Source organism: Micropterus dolomieu, linkage group LG02 (genome assembly GCF_021292245.1).
Source record: "Micropterus dolomieu isolate WLL.071019.BEF.003 ecotype Adirondacks linkage group LG02, ASM2129224v1, whole genome shotgun sequence".
Lineage (NCBI taxonomy): Eukaryota > Metazoa > Chordata > Actinopteri > Centrarchiformes > Centrarchidae > Micropterus > Micropterus dolomieu.
Genome location: NC_060151.1, coordinates 27,804,629 through 27,822,734, shown reverse-complemented (window position 1 = coordinate 27,822,734; position 18,106 = coordinate 27,804,629). Strand labels below are relative to the sequence as shown.

At 38.9% G+C, this 18,106-nt stretch overlaps 1 protein-coding gene across 2 annotated transcripts in view; it reads right to left on the bottom strand.

Moving 5' to 3' along the window:
- The window catches only part of LOC123961410 (RNA binding protein fox-1 homolog 3-like), a 496,038-nt gene that overhangs the window by 343,998 nt on the left and 133,934 nt on the right, over nt 1-18,106 (bottom strand). The gene's annotated exons all lie outside the window — the stretch shown is intronic.

The window sequence follows — 18,106 nt, the reverse complement described above, 5'->3', positions numbered from 1 at the left end:
ATTCATCTTGAGCTATCTGATCAGCCCATACCAGAGCTGTGCTATGTGTGAGAAATAGCACATTTTAGATTACAGCAGTGCCTCTAAAAGCCTTCAGCTGTAGTGCACGTCTTTCAATAGTTTGGAACACAGCATTCATTTCATCTCTGGGTGCTTCTTTTAAAGGCTATCCCACATGGTCCTATCACTAGGAGGTTCAAGGGCAAAATAAATCAGCGATGACATGTCCTATCGTTGTTATGTAGGGCACAGAGGTCTCCTGTCTGCAGCATGAGCTCAGGTTGAGAGATCCCCTTTGTGTCTGAAGCGGGATCACATTAACAGCCTGACTCATTACATTAATAGCGGTGCCACCGCCGCAACATGAATAATGCCATTCCTCCGGTGAAGGGGTTACAAACCAGTCTGACAGCGGAAAAAGCATCAGGCTATTATTAACCATAAATCCATAAATGAAACACACTGTCCATACAGGGAGGCAGATATCTTTAGAGCTGAGCAGCGGTACTTTGTTTAATCCATTAACAGTGGATACAAGATGATATGAGTAAAACCATTGTTTAGATTTAAATGAAAGACTGATGGAAGGTACCAGATAAGAAAGGTTGACTAGGCCAGGCCTTTCTGGCAGATCAGTTGTCTAAGATGCACACCATGTAGGTGCAACGTCCTGGATATGAATCTGCCCCAGGACCCTTGCCACATGTCTTTACCTGTTGTTGTCAAATAAAGCAAAAATGACAAAAATATAATCTTCAAAAAACGTCTAGGCTGCAAATGCTTAGAAGCTCCATGCCCTTCATTGTTATGAATTGCAGGAATGCTTGTGGCAGCTCTACCAGATCAGCAGAATTTGGAAATTCTTCAAAAGCTGAATCTCTTCTAACCTTCCCCACCTACCCCAGCACCAGGGGATCTGTCACAAATCAAGGATGGGAAGGTCAATAAAAGTAAACCATGCCAGACTCTCTGACTGACACATCAAAAGTTCCCTCAGCAGCACTCAACACTCTGCTGTCTTTCCCTTACGACCAATTTAGCCAAGTCCGAGGGGAGCCCCCTAATCCATGCCTCTGAAAGTGCGCTTAATCAACCTCTGATTAAGAGGGAGCACGCCAAGGTGTCCAGCAACATCTTCACTGCCCTCATCCACTGCTGAAGTCAAACAAAACAGAAGGAAACAGGATGTGCTTGTCTTCACAGCCTCCCGTCACTGATGATCCCTCTCAAATGTCTTAAGTCTCCTTGGTCTTGATTTCGGGCCCTTCATTCATTTCACATCCACCAATAGCAAATACAAAGCAAACATTTAGTCCCCCACCACCCCACCTTTGTTTCTTTTCTGTTGTTGTTATGAGCGTCCCCCAGGTGTCCGGGAATGAATTAAACATCAGCATGTTGGTAGGAAGGGCACAGCTTCTCCTGAAAGGATTGAATGCAGAGCGTTCTTTGAGAGGAGAGCAGCAGCGGAGGTGACAGAAGAGGCTTTGCTCAGCACGAGGACGTGGAATCATCAGGGAACCACTTTGACCTCTAACATCTGACCGCCTTCATGAATAGTCATTTTTTTCTTCCTCAAGTCACTCCAAGTAATTGGGGTTTTCCAAACTTTTAAAAATGGGAGGCCATGTTTGGCATTTGTTTGTAAGACTGGTGTGTGTGTGTGTGTGTGTGTGTGTGTATACACGTGACAGTGTGTAAAAAAAGCAATACATTTGTTGTTGGAGGCTTTGTTAACGTCAGTCATTTAAGAAACACGCCTCTGATTTTCAATCTTACTGGTATTATTTAACATGTCTACAATACTACTAGCTGCCTGTCTTAACTCCTCCATCCACTGACATCTAAACATCGATGACTCCAAATAAACATGTTGCCACATGCCATTTTTTGTAACCATTGTTCTAACCATTTTAAATCCTGCTATCATTGTTCTGATTGGCTCAGTTGTCTCAGCAGCCAATGAGCAGAACACCAGACTTATATAACACAGGAAAAAAAAATCTAAAGTTGATTCAGAGATCTGGAACTGGGTTACAAAAGTGACAACTGACATGCAGTCCCAGCTTTGGCCACAGTAACAAAATGCAGATTCAGATCTCATTATAAAGATAATGGTCATCCCGAGCTTAATCTGGATGGATTGCCTCTTAGTGTGAGGAATCAAGTGCAATAAACCACAAAAGACCACAGAAAATGATTTATAAATACAATAAACCTAAAAAAGGTTACCAACAAGAATTGCTGTATAATGTTTGTTTTGCTTGGATTGCTAGTAGTGGCTAGCACAGTGAGACGAGCTTATGTGGATGTTAGTGGAGACTGGATGTTTACGTAATTAGCAACAAAGTTGTCCTTTGGCAGTATTTTTGCTCAACAGGGTGTTATTGTGTTAAAACTCAGCATCTGGCAAGTGGGTCATTTGCATAAAATACTGTGGTGCCATTGAAAATGGTGTGTGAAACTAAAAAGACAAAAAAAATAAAAAATAACCAAGAATCAAAGACACAGTGATATCCCTGAAATGATCAGTTGTGATAATGAAAAATTTGTGGTGTTTCCTCCTTTAACGTATAACCAAATTAAAGTAACATTATGTAAGAATTAATTTTTTGCTCCTTGCCACTCCTTCAGTTTCAGAGTGCAATTCGCTTTTACACCACTGTCGTAATGAGGTGAGTTACAGCGGCTCTGACCAGGACACTGATTCTGAAGCTGTTATTTAAAGGTAAAATAGTTGCATAATGTTGCTTTAAGGACTTTCTTACATAATGTTGTACTTGTCTAACTTCTAAGCTAAGAAAGGTAATGCCACAACTGAGCTTAGTAAGTACAACCACAGCTTAAATGTTTTTAAAGAGATGTACTGTACTATAGCCATATGCACAAAAAAGGCACAGGGCTCTCTCCCATCTTTTCCCCATGTACCCTCTAAAGTTATCCCACAGGGTGAGTCACTGATTGATGCTCCTGAAAAAAAGATGGTCTGATAAATCTGTCCATGGTCCATTTAGTAGGCAAAATCAGTCGTGTCTTTTAACTCTTTATTATAGTTTATTGTATCCACATATATATCATACTATAACATTGTTTGGGCCAGTAATTATCCTTCTTCTCTGCAAAAAAAAAAAAAAATAACAATCGATATGAACCATCAGCTGCTCTGTTCAAGAAATTAAATATTTTATCCATTTTCAACATCAATATCTATTAAACATGTAAGTGTATGGTTTAAAATCTAGCCTACCAAGAGTATTTCATAACTGGTTTTTAACTAACTCTGATGTCCATTCATATCCAACCTGACAAGCAAAGAATATTCATCTCCCTTATTATCATACAACTCTACAATATTCCATAAAATACAGAAGTCCATAAATTTGGAATACTATTGCCCTCTATATCAAAACCTGTCCATCACTGTCAGTATTTAAGTCAAACATGAAAAAATACTTATGTCATGGTTAAAAGTTAAGTGTCTGTGTTGTGTATGTTTTATTTAATCATTTATCATTACTGTCATTATTTTTTCTGTAATAATTTCATATAATATCAACTGAAATTCCAAAGGGGAGGTTTCACTATAAGCCCTTGGGGTTTCTTACCTCTCCTGCATAATTCATATTTTTTATATATTTTTATTTGTCTTTTGTGCTACAAAAAATTTAATTAAAAAGAAAAAAAAAAAAAAAAAATGACCGAAATACAGTGTTTGCAAAATGTCGCATCTGCTGTCAGCTCTAAAAGTAGGACAACTACACTACAATTAATGAGCCTTCATGTAGATTTATTAATTTGGTTGTTGGCATACACAGAGTGGTGCGCATGTGTTAAGAGAAGCTGTGCTGCAGAATCACAGCTTTTATTTCATAGTTTTCAGTCTAGTATAATCAGGCATGAGCATGACAAGTTTAAAATCCCCGCAAGCAAGTTATGAAGCATTTCAAGGTGAAATATCAGATTTTTTTCCTAAGTTGATTATCCAGGAAGGAGAAATGAGTCTCATATTTCAAGGCAGAGTTCAGTGAACTGTGGTCATGTGATTAATACCCTTGTCTGAGACTTTGCCAAAGAGCTAATACCTGGCTTTTGGTTTACAATAACAAGAGATTTGTGTTGTGCATACGGTCAAAACAAGAACAAAAAGTCAAAGGCTTATCCAGAGCGAGAACAGACTCGGGAGGAGTGTGGGTTAAAAGGAAACATCTATCTCCTCAGCCCAACTCCTCTGTCAAATATCTCAGCTATTTCAGAGTGACTTTGATCAACAAAGTACTGTACTCGTCCATGGCAACACCCACATAAAACACACAGCCGAGGTTGCGTAATCTCTTTTGCATTACATGTAACAGAAGAAGATTCTTCCCCATTTTCAGCAACACAGAAAATGTCCATTGATGGTACTGAACTGCAGAAATGGAAGAATTCTTACAAGCTGATAAGATTCCTTGCTTTTGTATTAATTATTACTGATTGTATAGTATAGGTTGCAAAAGGCCCTGTAAATCAGAGTCAATGTGGTGAAACAGGTGCTGCAAACAAAAGATTCACTGAGATGTCAATCAATTGCAGCCTGTACACGCTCACACAGCCAGAGGAAAAAGTCTAATGAGCCAAAAAGTGAAAACACCTGTGTGGCTTGAGTATGACTGTGTGCATTAAAAGGGTTAGTTCACCCAAATCACTGATTTGAGATTTTTGAGATACCTAGCCCCCCCCAACACAATGGAGTTGGTGGCATTTGGTTTGAGGTCCTCAACAAAGTCTGAAATAAGTTTTTTGGAACTTAAACAGTCACAACAAAAACTGTTAAAGCTGCTAAACTATTCATGAAAGGTCTGTTATTATCCTGAATTTCCAGTATATTGTTTCTGGGAAAACACACTGTTGTTGATTTTTTTTTTTTATATGTAAATTTTATTTGCCTTCCTTTTTTGGGGGGGTGGCATGCCATATCTCAAAATCTAAACAAATCAAATCAAATCTATTTACATGGCTGGGGATCATTAGGGTACATTTTTGTGTTTTGGGTGTACTGACCCTTTGGCAGCACCACGTGATACACAGAGATAACGTCCCTTTCATTACCTTGGTCCAGTTGACTGCATATTCAGTGGATCAACGCCTTGGTTGGATGGAAGGTGGGGAGACTTGAATGAAACCTTTAAATAACCTCAACTTTTAGCATTTGCCCACAGTAGTTAGGGAAAGTCTTAAATTATGATACATTTCCTGCACATTGAGCACAAATACCACTCGTTCTAAATTTGGACAAATAAATCACATGAGTTTTAATTAATTGGTGTTGGACATCATTCTGTCCCGCAGTCCTACCTTTTTTTTTTTAGAAGAAGTGTGTACAGCATTATAATGCAATGTAAGTCTTGCATTATGCAATGTTAAATAAAAACTGTGGAGGAAGACATCACCTCCCACATCTGTTCAGCCCGCATTCTTTTCAGTCCCTCCTCCGTTTTGTATCAATTTGTTTTTTTTGCATGTCAAGTCAAACGGAGGTTGTCACAGGAGACAGCTTGCTTGTCTCATGCACATGATTGAGGTGGCTGCAATCTATAATGTACCAGCCAGAGTGACAGACCTTACTTATCTCAGGCCAGCTCCTCTGCCAATGCCCTTTCACTCGGCCAATGAGGATGAAAGTTGCAGGTTGGGTTACTTTGTCAAAAGCAGAGGAACCATTACAAATCTACACTATCCATCCTTCTGTAGGGCATGGAGCTTTTCCCCTGGCGCAAAGCTGCTACAGACCTGACTCTCCTCAAAGCTGTCTGTCTATCTCTCACACCCGGCAAGCTCACAGGGGGGTTGTTATCACAAAGGGCCAATTTGTTATCCTGGTTTCACTCCATCACAGAAGCCATTATTTGGGACTTTTATCTATCAAGAAAAAGCTGTTAATGTGAGCACGAAAGTGTGTACTCTGTCATTATGCCACTGAGGCTACCGACTTCACCTTATACTGATTCAAGCTGAATGAACCTGAGGCAATTACTCCAGTAAAAAAAGATCACAACTACGCCAATGTGAACTACCTTGAACTTTTAAGTTGCGCCCCGCTGGAAACACCACGTCTGATCCTTATGTTAATATTTTGTGTACTAATTGCACTGCAGCACAAAGCCCTTGATGGAGTAGGCACTTCCACCGTAGGCGGATCCTCCTATTAGTCGCAGCACAGTTCTGCCTACGTGCTCTGACACCAGCACCTAAGCCCAGGAACACTGACTGCTAGATAATGCATCCACACCTGCAGGACGGACAATATTTCATAAACCTGAGCGCAAAGCCGTGATTTATCACTTTCACTTATTACTTGAGACACTTGGAATGATCGATTGGTTTATCCTCCAAGTTGAAGCTATGTATATATATCAGGACAGGAAGAAAGAAGGGAAAAAGACAATTACCTGCCCAGCTAGTTGTGAGGATATTTCCTGAGAGTCAACCTTCATGCGACAGTCTCATGCCCTTTGTGTCTCCATCATGCACTGCGACTTAGCCGTCATTATCAGACGGACGGCTGCTCTGTCTATGTAAATGCTCTCTGTTCTCTCTCCTGCATGTTGGGATGGATTTAGGAACAGTAGTGGCTTCAAATGACAGGGAGCAAAATGTCATGAGGAGTTAAAGACCTCACACAAGACAGTTAAAGTATCATCTAGAGATCGATTAATTTAATTTATTTAATTTCGTTGTATAAACGAATTCAGAGGAAGGAATTGAAACAAATATTTGCTTTCCTACCAGGCCAGTATGAAATGCCGCTGCCAATCACAATTAGGAACTAGGGGCTTTATTCCACATCAATCTGTGAAACATCTATTTAGCTTCCTGACATCTGATCCAGAAAGTCTTGACATCCACAAACCGTTCTCAGTCCGGCCCAATCACTTGTCACACACTCAGTGTGGGCTGCAGGCCCCTCTACCCTCATCATTACACCACAAGCTGTCAAATTAAAACTTTTAAATTGTGTGAATGCCTCCTCGGAACTTTCCCTTTTTCCCAGCAACATATTGCAGAGATAATTGAGGATATTAGCAGCCAGACTGTTACCAAGAGATGAAAGGCAAGGAGGGAGTGGTGACAGCTCCTCTCGCTCGTGGCGGTAACGAGGGACTGTCAAAAGTCTCTCCGTGTTTATCTCGGATCATCTAGGGGGATTTAAAACCCTTACCTTCACAATTCCATTCTTTATGGCACGTCCTTTATCCACAGTGATTTACGGAGGCTCAGGCCCTGCGCCGCGTGATGAATGAGCACTCTTCACAAGGTGTCAGGGCCAGGCAATGGTGGGCGGCGGTGACTCTCCCCCCACTCCCTCCCTCAGCTACATTTTCCATTGGCTTTCTTTTTCTCTCCTTGTCTTCCCTTCATTTCATTTCCAAATTGGGCTGATTAGATGTTGACACGTGGATTTACACAGGGCAGTATATAATGCTTTATACAGATGATAGTTGGGCACCTGACTTTTATCCCAGGTTCAGGGAAAAAGCCTCAAGTTTAATTTATTATCATGTTAAATCAGTTCAAAACAATACATCTTCGAGTAGCTTACTATCAGTATGAACACACAGCTATGTTACAACAAAATCTCCAATGATCTTTTTTTTTTCCTATTTAATTTTTTTTGCACCAATTATCACATTTGAGCAACTTGAAAAGGCACTCCACTGATTTTACACGTCAAGATCAGTTTTCTCATCATGTGGAGTACCACTCTGTGAAAGCAATAATATATGGTAATGCATTACACAGTATGTCTGTGGTTCTGGAGGAGGTTATAAACCCTCATGATATCATCTGGGTAATCTTGGTTTGGGTTTAGAGACTACAATGTTTTTATATACAGTCTATGGTTACAACAGAAAGCGTCTGTTACGAACAGGGGGCATGGAGAGTGTAACAAAGTGACGCTATTAACATGCATTATGGGAAGTGTAGGATCCACTGTTTCTGGAACTTGCCCCATAACAGGGACTGAAAGTCAGGGATTCTCGGCATTTGCTGCATCCATTTTGGCTGCTTTTTAAAAAATTTGTCTTTTGTGAGCTCCTTAACTTGAGCAATACTAAATCACTACAATAGTACTAAAGTTAAGCTATTACACATGTGCACGGTTACACAAACCCAAAAAAGTTGCAACATGGCTTGTGAACTGCCTCAAAGTGTACTTTCTCTGTGAACTGAAGTTTTTCGTAGCTCAAGACATGGCAAGATTTCATGCATGACTGCAAATGTAGACCTGCAACATGTTTTACTTGACAGACACCATAGCTCACTTCTGTGACTTGCATGTTACAAATAACTCACTGTGGTCCCCGTTCCTTCGGCTGTGAACCACTACCTGACCACACGGAAACGATGTGATTCAGCAAAATTAGGCTGAGTAATTATAATTATTATATTATCATATGAATAATTAAATTGTGTTATAAGGTATTCTAGCAATTTTCACAGTAATAACCTTGAATGTGGTGCAGTCTGTTGGCGCTGCATTTTTCGGCATTGCTCCCCAACAATGACTTACCTTACTAAAAGTATGAAAGGTCATGAGTATGCAGATAACCAGTTCTTTATCACCAAATTTTTACAATCAGCAGTACATTAAATGCGTGCGATGCCACTACCCAAGTGATGCTGAGAGGTTTATCTGAATTTTCTTCATTTACAGTAAGTAATTAAGTAAATACAGTAAGTAAAACCTCCATGATTGATATAACCTTACCTAATGCACTGATGCAAAAGTCTCATGAGTCTCATGATGTGTAAATACATGATGCGTCTTATTTAATCGTTTTAAATAAGATGCATCATGTATTTGCACATCATGTGTTTTCAAACATACCAGTCAGAGCACACATAAAACTACATTTACTAGTACTATACTATAGAACTTCATTTTAATAAGTTACAGACCTCAGAAGGAAAAGAAAACTGTCTCCAGCAATTACCAACTAATAGAAAAGTAAGGCACTCAACTCTGAACAGGCAATTTTTCAAACTTTTATGCAACTTTTATTCCAGAAACTCGCCTATAAAAATAGAGTTTTAAATATTAATAAAATATGCCTCTGGGGTTGCCCTACACAGCGTGAACAATGATTACAGAAAACATTTAAACAACAGAAAACTTTTTGAAATGAGTTGGATTTCATTTGCATTTTCAGTTCATACATTTTAATTTGTTTCAGGGCAGCTGTCAGACTGATTGTAGAAAATGTGTCACAGATTTAGATAATGTGGAGAGCTGGGGGGAGGGGGTCTAATGAAGCAATTCCTTTTGGGGGAATAAAAAATACCTCACTGACACAGAAAGTGAAGTGTCATTTTATTGACATTGTTATGCTGACAACATGTTAAGATTTGTTTTTAAGAGTTTGGAAATCCAGCCTAAGATCCTTTGGGAATGTGTACGTGACTTTGCATAAACATAGTGTATTTAGTATTCAAGGGCGAAAGTAGATTCTTGCTGACAAGTCATGGCTCAATCATTTTAAAAACAGAGCAGGTCCTTTGTGTTTGTGCTGCTGTGGGTTTGGCAGGTTAGTCCATTAAGCAGAGTTCAGCTATGTATGAACATGGAGTATAATAGAACACAAACATAATAAAACACACCATAGCGTAGCAAGGAGAAGAATCACATCAAGGTTACCTTGGTTCCACATTTTCAAATCAGTTCTACTTCCCTTCAGAATTTGATGTTAGTTTCAGATCAGTTTTATTTTCCCTTATTTCAATTATAATTTACTTTAAAAACCTATTTTAGCTCAATTTGGAGGAAAATGGCAACAAGAAACAGGACTGGGGATTTTTTAATTTGGGTCCAGCATGTCCCAGCACCTTTTGAAGGCTGATTATTTCACATAATCTCGTAAACATCCCTGATTAAACAAGCTGCTCTTCTATCTTGTATTCTGCTGACTGCTCTGACCACAGCAGCTTTATTGAAGCATGATGTTACAGTCTGTTGGCTAACTGCTTTTTGCCAGCTCTGGTAATGTTGACTATCTCCCACTTTGAACAGATCTCTGGGTTTTCCTTTAAGTTCAAGTCTATGACATGGCTGTTGCAAAAGACAAAATTGTACTTTTGGACATATGAGCCGCGATACTGCTATCAGACATGGGATAGCTGATACCATAAATTTTAATTGTTATCTCATACTGAGTAATACCAGGATAGGTTATTGCTGATGCTGACAATGATACTTTTAATTAATAAGCACAAAGAACTGTGGTTTAAGTTGAAAAACCTAGACCCAGAAGAGAACAATTCAGAAGAAGGTTAACAATACAAGCTGCTTTTATTACTAAATAGTAAATCAGTAGCACAAAAGCAGCTGATAAGTTATTTTGGTAGTTCTTCAATCTGTATGCAGCCTTTCTGAACACTCTGACTTTCTGAAGGACATCCATTCTGTATGAAAATGGACTGGACCTTTCCTTTCTCTTTGGCTGCTACTTTTTTCAGAGCTATTTTTTTTTTTCTTTCAATATAAAAGTTTAAAAAGTTTTGGTGTTACAACCCTTGCAAAGAACATTCCTGCAATGATAACCAATACTGACGAGGGCGGAAAACAAAAACCAAACGATGGTATATTTTCAGTCTCATCATTAAGGGCGTGCTGGTGCATGTGGCCAGGTGCGACGGCTAATCTCTTCTTTGACTGTAGGTGGAGAGTGTCATACTACAGGCTTGTATGGTTGTAATTTAGCAGCAAATGTTAGAAATGTAATCTGTATTTTGGGCAAACCTCAGAGAGGGGAGACTGCATTGTTTACGATGGACAGTATTGGTCCTCCGATCAAAACTGATAGCTCCTGAAGTAAACTTATGCTTGGTTGGAGGTCTATGGTATATGGTATGTCATTGCATTTCATTTAATGTTCAAATAAATGAACTTTAAAGCCAAACCTCCAAGTTTTTACAACGTTTATCTTGTTTCAGACCATTTTGATGTAATTTAGTTTTAAATGGCTTGATTTTAAGTGTTTTTAGCTTTAATTTGAATAAATTTTTAGAACTTTTTCTTTGCAATACTAAGCGTGCATAAGATAACATGAAATGACCAGAACACATGCTCATTACTTTGCATAGCAAGAACGCCCTACTGCACTATACTAATAGCTACTATACTTGCTCAGAACATGCATGTCCACATTGCAGTAACATGAAATAATGTCATGTAACATTACTATGAGACGTCACTAAATAAAGTATGTCGTGCTTGATTTTGTTGTCTCCTCTTGTCACTGCTGTCTATTGTCCGTCACTCTCCTCCATCCAGAGAGATATATGAGTCTCTCTGCCAATCCATCTCCGTCTTTTACTGTTTGTCTTGCTGAGTGTCAATGTCACATGTTAGGGCATTAGCTGTGAAGACATCAGTGGATGAGGTCAGCGCTGACACCGTGCCTCTATTAAATCAGTGGCCTCTGAAAGTGTGAGAACAAGCCTCACTGTCACATTGGGTCTAAGCATGATCCGAGCTGGGGGTGACGGACGTTTTATCCTCCATGTTGAAGATGCTTTTAGATGGGTGTGGCAGCAAAGCTTTGCTGAGGCTCACCTCCACACCTGGTTTCACCACAAAGCCGACAGCAGCCATATGCCGCTCAGCTCCCATCACAAAAATGGAAATAAGGAACCCAACCTCATGGTGATCCCCCTAACCTTCAGCTGCTTTTTTTCCTTGAGGAGTATTTCACAGCTGAACCAGCCAGCAGATGGTTAAAGTGACAACAGTCTGCTATCTGGCAAATAAATTGCTCTCCAAAACAGTAAACACACTCAGTAGGATATTATGGTTTAAACTGGGATAACGATGCAAGGAATTAGTGTTATATTAAAATATATGGAAAGAGTCCATTTAACAAAATGAACCGAATGAGCAATGAGAATCACAAAATCATCTGCCCTTGAGTGGTTGGGTTGGTGCTAAGTTCCTGTCTAAATATGTCTTGCTTAAATGCACGCCGCTCCTATCTCTGTACAATAATCATGCCTTTAGTGCTGCAGAGTGTTGCAGTGCATTAAGATAAAAGCGCTAAAACAGTGTTTGTGCTGTATCCCAAATGGAGGCTGCTAAGTGAAGTAGCATGCTGTTATAGGAGTCGAGGGATGATGGTAGCATGAGTGCTTTTCTGAGTGGGAACACTTCACACTGCAGGGGTTTGCACTGATGCCACAGCATAAATTTGTCATATATCTTTTTCTCTTGCTTATATTTTTCTACAGCTCTAAATGTTTACTGAGATAATTGATCACATTTGCTCATTTAGCCCATATTTTGGTTCCTAGCCACATCACTATTCATAGCATGATTTTACATTTTCAGGCTTCTGCTGATTTTATTTCTTCAGACAAATGACTTTGAAGACTGTGAATCAAAGACTTTTGGGGGGGACTGATGGCACAAAGGAGCAGCATAACTTGTGATGAAGAAAGTCACAGTTAGAATGTGCCGATGCGCTCTCGATAAAAAAAAAAACAAAACTGTATCAAAATAGGCAGGAATATAAAAGCCACATCAGATAACTTAAGGGGGTTGGAGCAGAAACTACTGTTCCCATAATCCAGTAAGTCACACCCTCAGCTGGAGAGAATGCTGAGAGAAAGACTATCGGCTTTACACTCTAATTCACCTTCCATAGACTCCTTTTCTTACTGAGAAGCTTAAAATGGATTTAGCTCATAGGCCCCGAGATGAAAAATAACAGAAAGGTGCATTCACCGTATAGCCATCAATCTGCTTCATGTTAAATGACGGGGCTAATCACCTTCAGAGCTTGTTTTGGCTACACTGAAATATAAACACTACTCTGGGAAACTGCAGCTGGGGGATGATGACAGCAGATGGCGAGAGTCAGAGTCCTGGTTGCACGCCTGTTGCAGATTGAAACCGAAAACCTTCCTGTGGTCTAACATCGAATCTGCCGTGAATGTGTCACCCAGACAGAGGTCCCTAATGCACTGAGGAGCCGTTCGGTCGGAGAGCTCTTAAAACTCCAGACGGGCCCTCCGACCGCTCTCTGACGACTCTGAAAACATTCTTATAAAACTGTGAGGGATGAGGAAAATAAATTTGTTGTGATATTTACGAGTCTGCACGGTTGAGGGCATTGGAGCACTGCGTAATGTCATCCTACAACAGGCGATGGGAAGGGGACCTTGGCCCTTACTCTTTCACACAAATGCATACATGCACCGAGGCTGATAATGAGAATCCACCTCACCAAATCTTTCAATTCAAGGACTTGCTTAGATTGACTGTAATGCCTAAGTAATCAGCCTGTTCTGACCCACCTTGTCCTCGGCCAGGATTTATAGCACCCAATTACTGATCTCTATTACCCGGTGTGCCACGGGGATGGAAATCAGACGAGTGGACAGACGGCCAGCGCTCTGTCTGTCTGCCGGTGTGAGTGACCAGGTGATGAGACGTTGGCCTCCACTCCTCTCTGCTTTCTGCCCATCTTTCATATTACATTACATGGCCGAAGACTGGAAGAGAAATTTTTATATTATCTCAGGTGTTGAAAAGCTTTTGTATGTCTATGCTTTGGATCATATTGTGATAACTATAATTTGTTTCAGAGTCTCATTTCTATATACATGTTCTGTGCTGATCGAGCTAAAGAACCAAAAGTTTTAATGAGAAGTAATAAAGGTATTAACAGCATAGTCTGTCCCTCAAGGAATTTGCAATCTTGCAATGGCAGACAGACAAAAATTTCCACAAAGAAATTATCTAGCTGAAAGGATTCTTTCCAATTGTTTAGTCCCCACAGTCTTTCACATAAAAATAATCTAATTCAAAACCACTTTTACATCCAAACTCAAATGAGATCCATTCTATAATTTCAACATCCTTGTAACTATAGTGAAGAACTTCCCCCCCAGAACTTAGCCCTGGTCTCTTTATCCCTCCAAACAAGGAGGAATTCATAACGCCAAAGCTCCATTCATAACATGGACATTCGAATTCTAAATCAACATTCAAATGCTGTGCAGCTTTTGTTAAATGAATATTCATTCAGCAGAGTGCAGAATGTGAGGTCTGGACTCAGCGACCACTAGGTTACATCGCTGTCTCTGTCTCTCTCCTCTGCTCTCTGTCAGTGTGTCTGTTGGACCGAGGGTAGGGCTGAGCTATGCACACGTTCTGCCTGTGCTTAACAAAAAAGACTAACTCACCTTATTGAAAATAAGGATTTAATTATTTTTTATAATAACCTCAATAGAAGTTTCAAATGTACAAATAATGACATTTTGGTACAGCCCTAGAGGCATCTCTAAACTAATACCCCCGACTAACCACTTGGTTTGTGGAGTCATGGTAAGAAGTACCAGGTTATCGACTCATTTCGAGGCAAAAGGGGTCGAGCAACAGCTAAGATCAAATTAAAATTTAATTACATAAAAAATTCTATTTCTGTTTTTTTTTTTGTTGTTGAAGAAGGTTGAAAGTTTATAGAAGCTGTGAATCTGATGAAACTGATGTTAACCTGCAGGTAACCATAGCAACAGCACTGATGCACAATCAGTTTCCTGGCTAGTTACAGTTACATGCTAGTAACTACTGATAGAAATGCACACAAACAAGTCACGTTTACCTACTAGAATAAAAAAACAATGGTGGCAAATGTGATCACACATGTTAAAGCAAGCAGCTCTACGAGAACAAATTAATATTTACCTAGCACAACATAGTACAATAAAAAACATTTAAACGGAGGCTTATATCAACGTGATCAAAGTGATCCAAGTCAAACTTTATACACTCTTTATCATCAATGAAGGACTGCTCTCAAAAATGTTATTACTTTAGTTGACACTTGTCAGTACTAGGCTATGAGGAACTACCAGTATTCGTCTACAAAATATACAAGTCTCACATTATCTCCAAAACAAGCATATTGGTGCATCACAACTGTAAAAGAATATGCCAAAATGGGATTGTACGCTTTCATCGATTGGTCCTCAGCTGAAATATATGAAACAACAACAGCCAGTTGCATTCATGTGTGTAACTGCAACTCCTCGTCTATTGTTTCCTCCTGTCCTTTTATTCAGAAGGAGAAGCATTGTTCATCTTTTTGTGACATGCTTGTTTACGTTTTTATACAATACGTATACGTGTTTCACAATGAAAGCGATAAATAGCTGCCTTCCTGACAACGTGTGAAAAATGAACTGCGACACTCACAATGAGAAAGAGTCTCGCAGACAGAAACAGCTGCTACGACAACAGCCTTGGTTTGTTACGACATCTCATAAATTTTCTTCAGGGAAAAAGTTTTAGGTTGGATTAGAGGTTTTTTAAACAGCACAGTGCGTCAGTGGTTAGCTATGTGGGCCCACATCAGAAAGGTCTTAAGTTTGTCCAGGGCAGATCTCACCTCTCAACCACTGCATGCTGGGATATGCTTTAGTCCCCCAGAGTGCTGAACAGGGTAAGCTGTTAGAGTTTTCAACAATATTTGTGTATGACTAAATGTAGTTTTATATGCTTTGACATTGTTTTGAAAGGCTGATTAAAGCCTATATTAAGTCCTGTTAATACAAAAGAAATGTACTTGATTGCATGGCAGGGTGTGGATGCTACTTTTAAAATATTTAAGTTCAGTTCATGGTTCATTCATGAACGACATTTGAGTCCAATTTCCAAGATTTGTGAGTTATGAAAAAAACATTTCAGATATGAAAGGGTTGGATGAAGTATTTGGAAGAGAAGGGCAGCTCACAGAGATAATTTGGAGGTATGGTGGTAAACAGTTTATATAAAGTTAAAACTTGTGAATCTTTTGAAAATGTGCTTCACATACAATAACTCTCTTTTTAAAGTAACTTAAAATGTTTGCACAGTATCCATTATAAAGCTGTCATTCATTTAATGGCAACAACTGCAAAATTAAATGCTTTACCTTCATTTTTTGATGGACTGAAATACTTTTTTCAAACTAATATTATCTCAGTGCAACACAGGAGGAAGAGTCGCATCATATTGTTTAGTTTTGAAGTGGCTTACTCTCAAACTGCATCTGGGTAGAGCTCCAGATAACAGTGTGCATCAGCTAATGTAAATCAACTCAAAAGTTTCACAATCCGATTCAATCCAATTCAACTTCAGATAAAGGGACTGAAGCACAACGTCTAACACAAGTACCACTGTTGAGTCTAAGGTACGTTCAAGGCAACAAGATATTACATAACCTGGACTTGAACTCGTTGACATCTCATATTCTCAACACTGACTCTAGTACAGACTGTTTCTTCTACCCACTGGCAGCTTTCACATTGTACATTTTGGTTTGTTTTTGTCTTATACAGAATTTGTAGGACCTTTATTTTCAGCGTTGAAGTCAGTAGTAAAAAGTAAAGTTTTGGTACTACAATATGTACAGTAATTGTGCTCCCAGAGTAAGGATAGATTCCATTCTTTTTATGATTAAAAAATATGTTTAAGCACTGAGGCTAAATTAAAGTTTGCCCAAATTAATGTTAATCCAATAAAAATGTAGATACATATGTAACCAAGTCTGTGTTACATCTACAGTATATTTCATGTAAACAGCATTTAATGAATTCTGAATGGACCAACATAACAGCAGATCTAATTAAATGTAGAAGTAAATCATTACAGTGTTGTTGAAACAACAGTTCTTTGTAACTGATCTGACTAATCTTTAAGAGGTATCTACTTTGCAGCCTCAATTTAGACTTGAGAGTATTTTGAGTTGGCGCAAGTGTGTCAAGGATGAAAACAGATGAGCGCTCTAGGCAACCTGACTGAAAAAACTTATTTCAAACTCCACTCTATGTAATGTAAAGGGACAGCATAGAAGTTTTTTCTTGCATCTTTTGCACTCCATCATTTAAAAGAAGTCGTTCACAAAACTCATCTTGTTTTTCACTAATAGCCCACTGCTACCTTTATACAGTATATAACTAAATTTATGTTGCGGTGACGTAAAAGGAATCACTGCCTGGATTGCATTATGTTTTTGAGTGGATGAGGTGCAACATTTTATTAGGGAACAATCCCAAAATAATTTGATATGACAAAATTTGTAAACTAAATATATTAGTTTATGTCTATCTCTCTTCCTTTTCATCACTTTTGAGAGTTGCACTTGCTCAGTACAGGATATACAAATCGGGTAGCGACACCACTACAACGTTCACGTGGCGCATGAGCAAGTTGCATCACTTCTGTCTGCAGGAACTGACTACTCAACATGGGCAGGAAGGCCTGTTCAAAGCCAGTTGATAGACAGTTTGGCCCTTCAGTAAATAGCAAAAGCAGTAGGGAAAAGCAAAAACAACATGGAAAAGAAAAAGCAATTGAGAAAAGCATAAGGAAAAATAAGATGGATACATAATACATACATAAATAAATAACATTAAATATTTTTAAATAAATGTAGAAGAAATACATAATTTGTATGCAAAATATAAATACATTTATATTTTTACAAATTAATAGATACACATAAATTTCCCCTCGCAGGATTAATAAAGTATATCTTCTACTAAAGGTATGCTTATAATTATTCTTTCTTATTTTGTATTTAATATTTATTTTACTCCACTTTATATTTCTGCATTTATTTTATATTAAATTTACTCCTCTTTATATTTTCTAATTTATTTTCTACTATATTTCATAGATTTATCATTTTTTTATGGCACGCCCCGACCCCTTAGGTGTGAGCTTTTACTGTATTAAACCAAGATCATAATTTTTCAACTAACTAGTGGCCTGTACTACAAAGCGATGTAACTGGCTTATCCAGGTAACTTCAGGAGTAACTTCTTGACATCGGATGTAACTTCCTGATTAACCCATACTATGAAAGGTGGTTTGGGGGTTACCCGAGGTCGGTTGCCTTGGCAATTTATGCTTCATCCCTAAACTGCTCCAAGCAGGTTTTGTCCGTGGTTAACTCGAGGTTACCCTGTATAAGTGATCTACACACCACACCTGTACTCAGTGTTAACGATGAGAAGATGGATATTAATACACACCACTTGATAAAATATTTTTAGATTCCATCCTGACTTGTTCCACTGCGGTTGC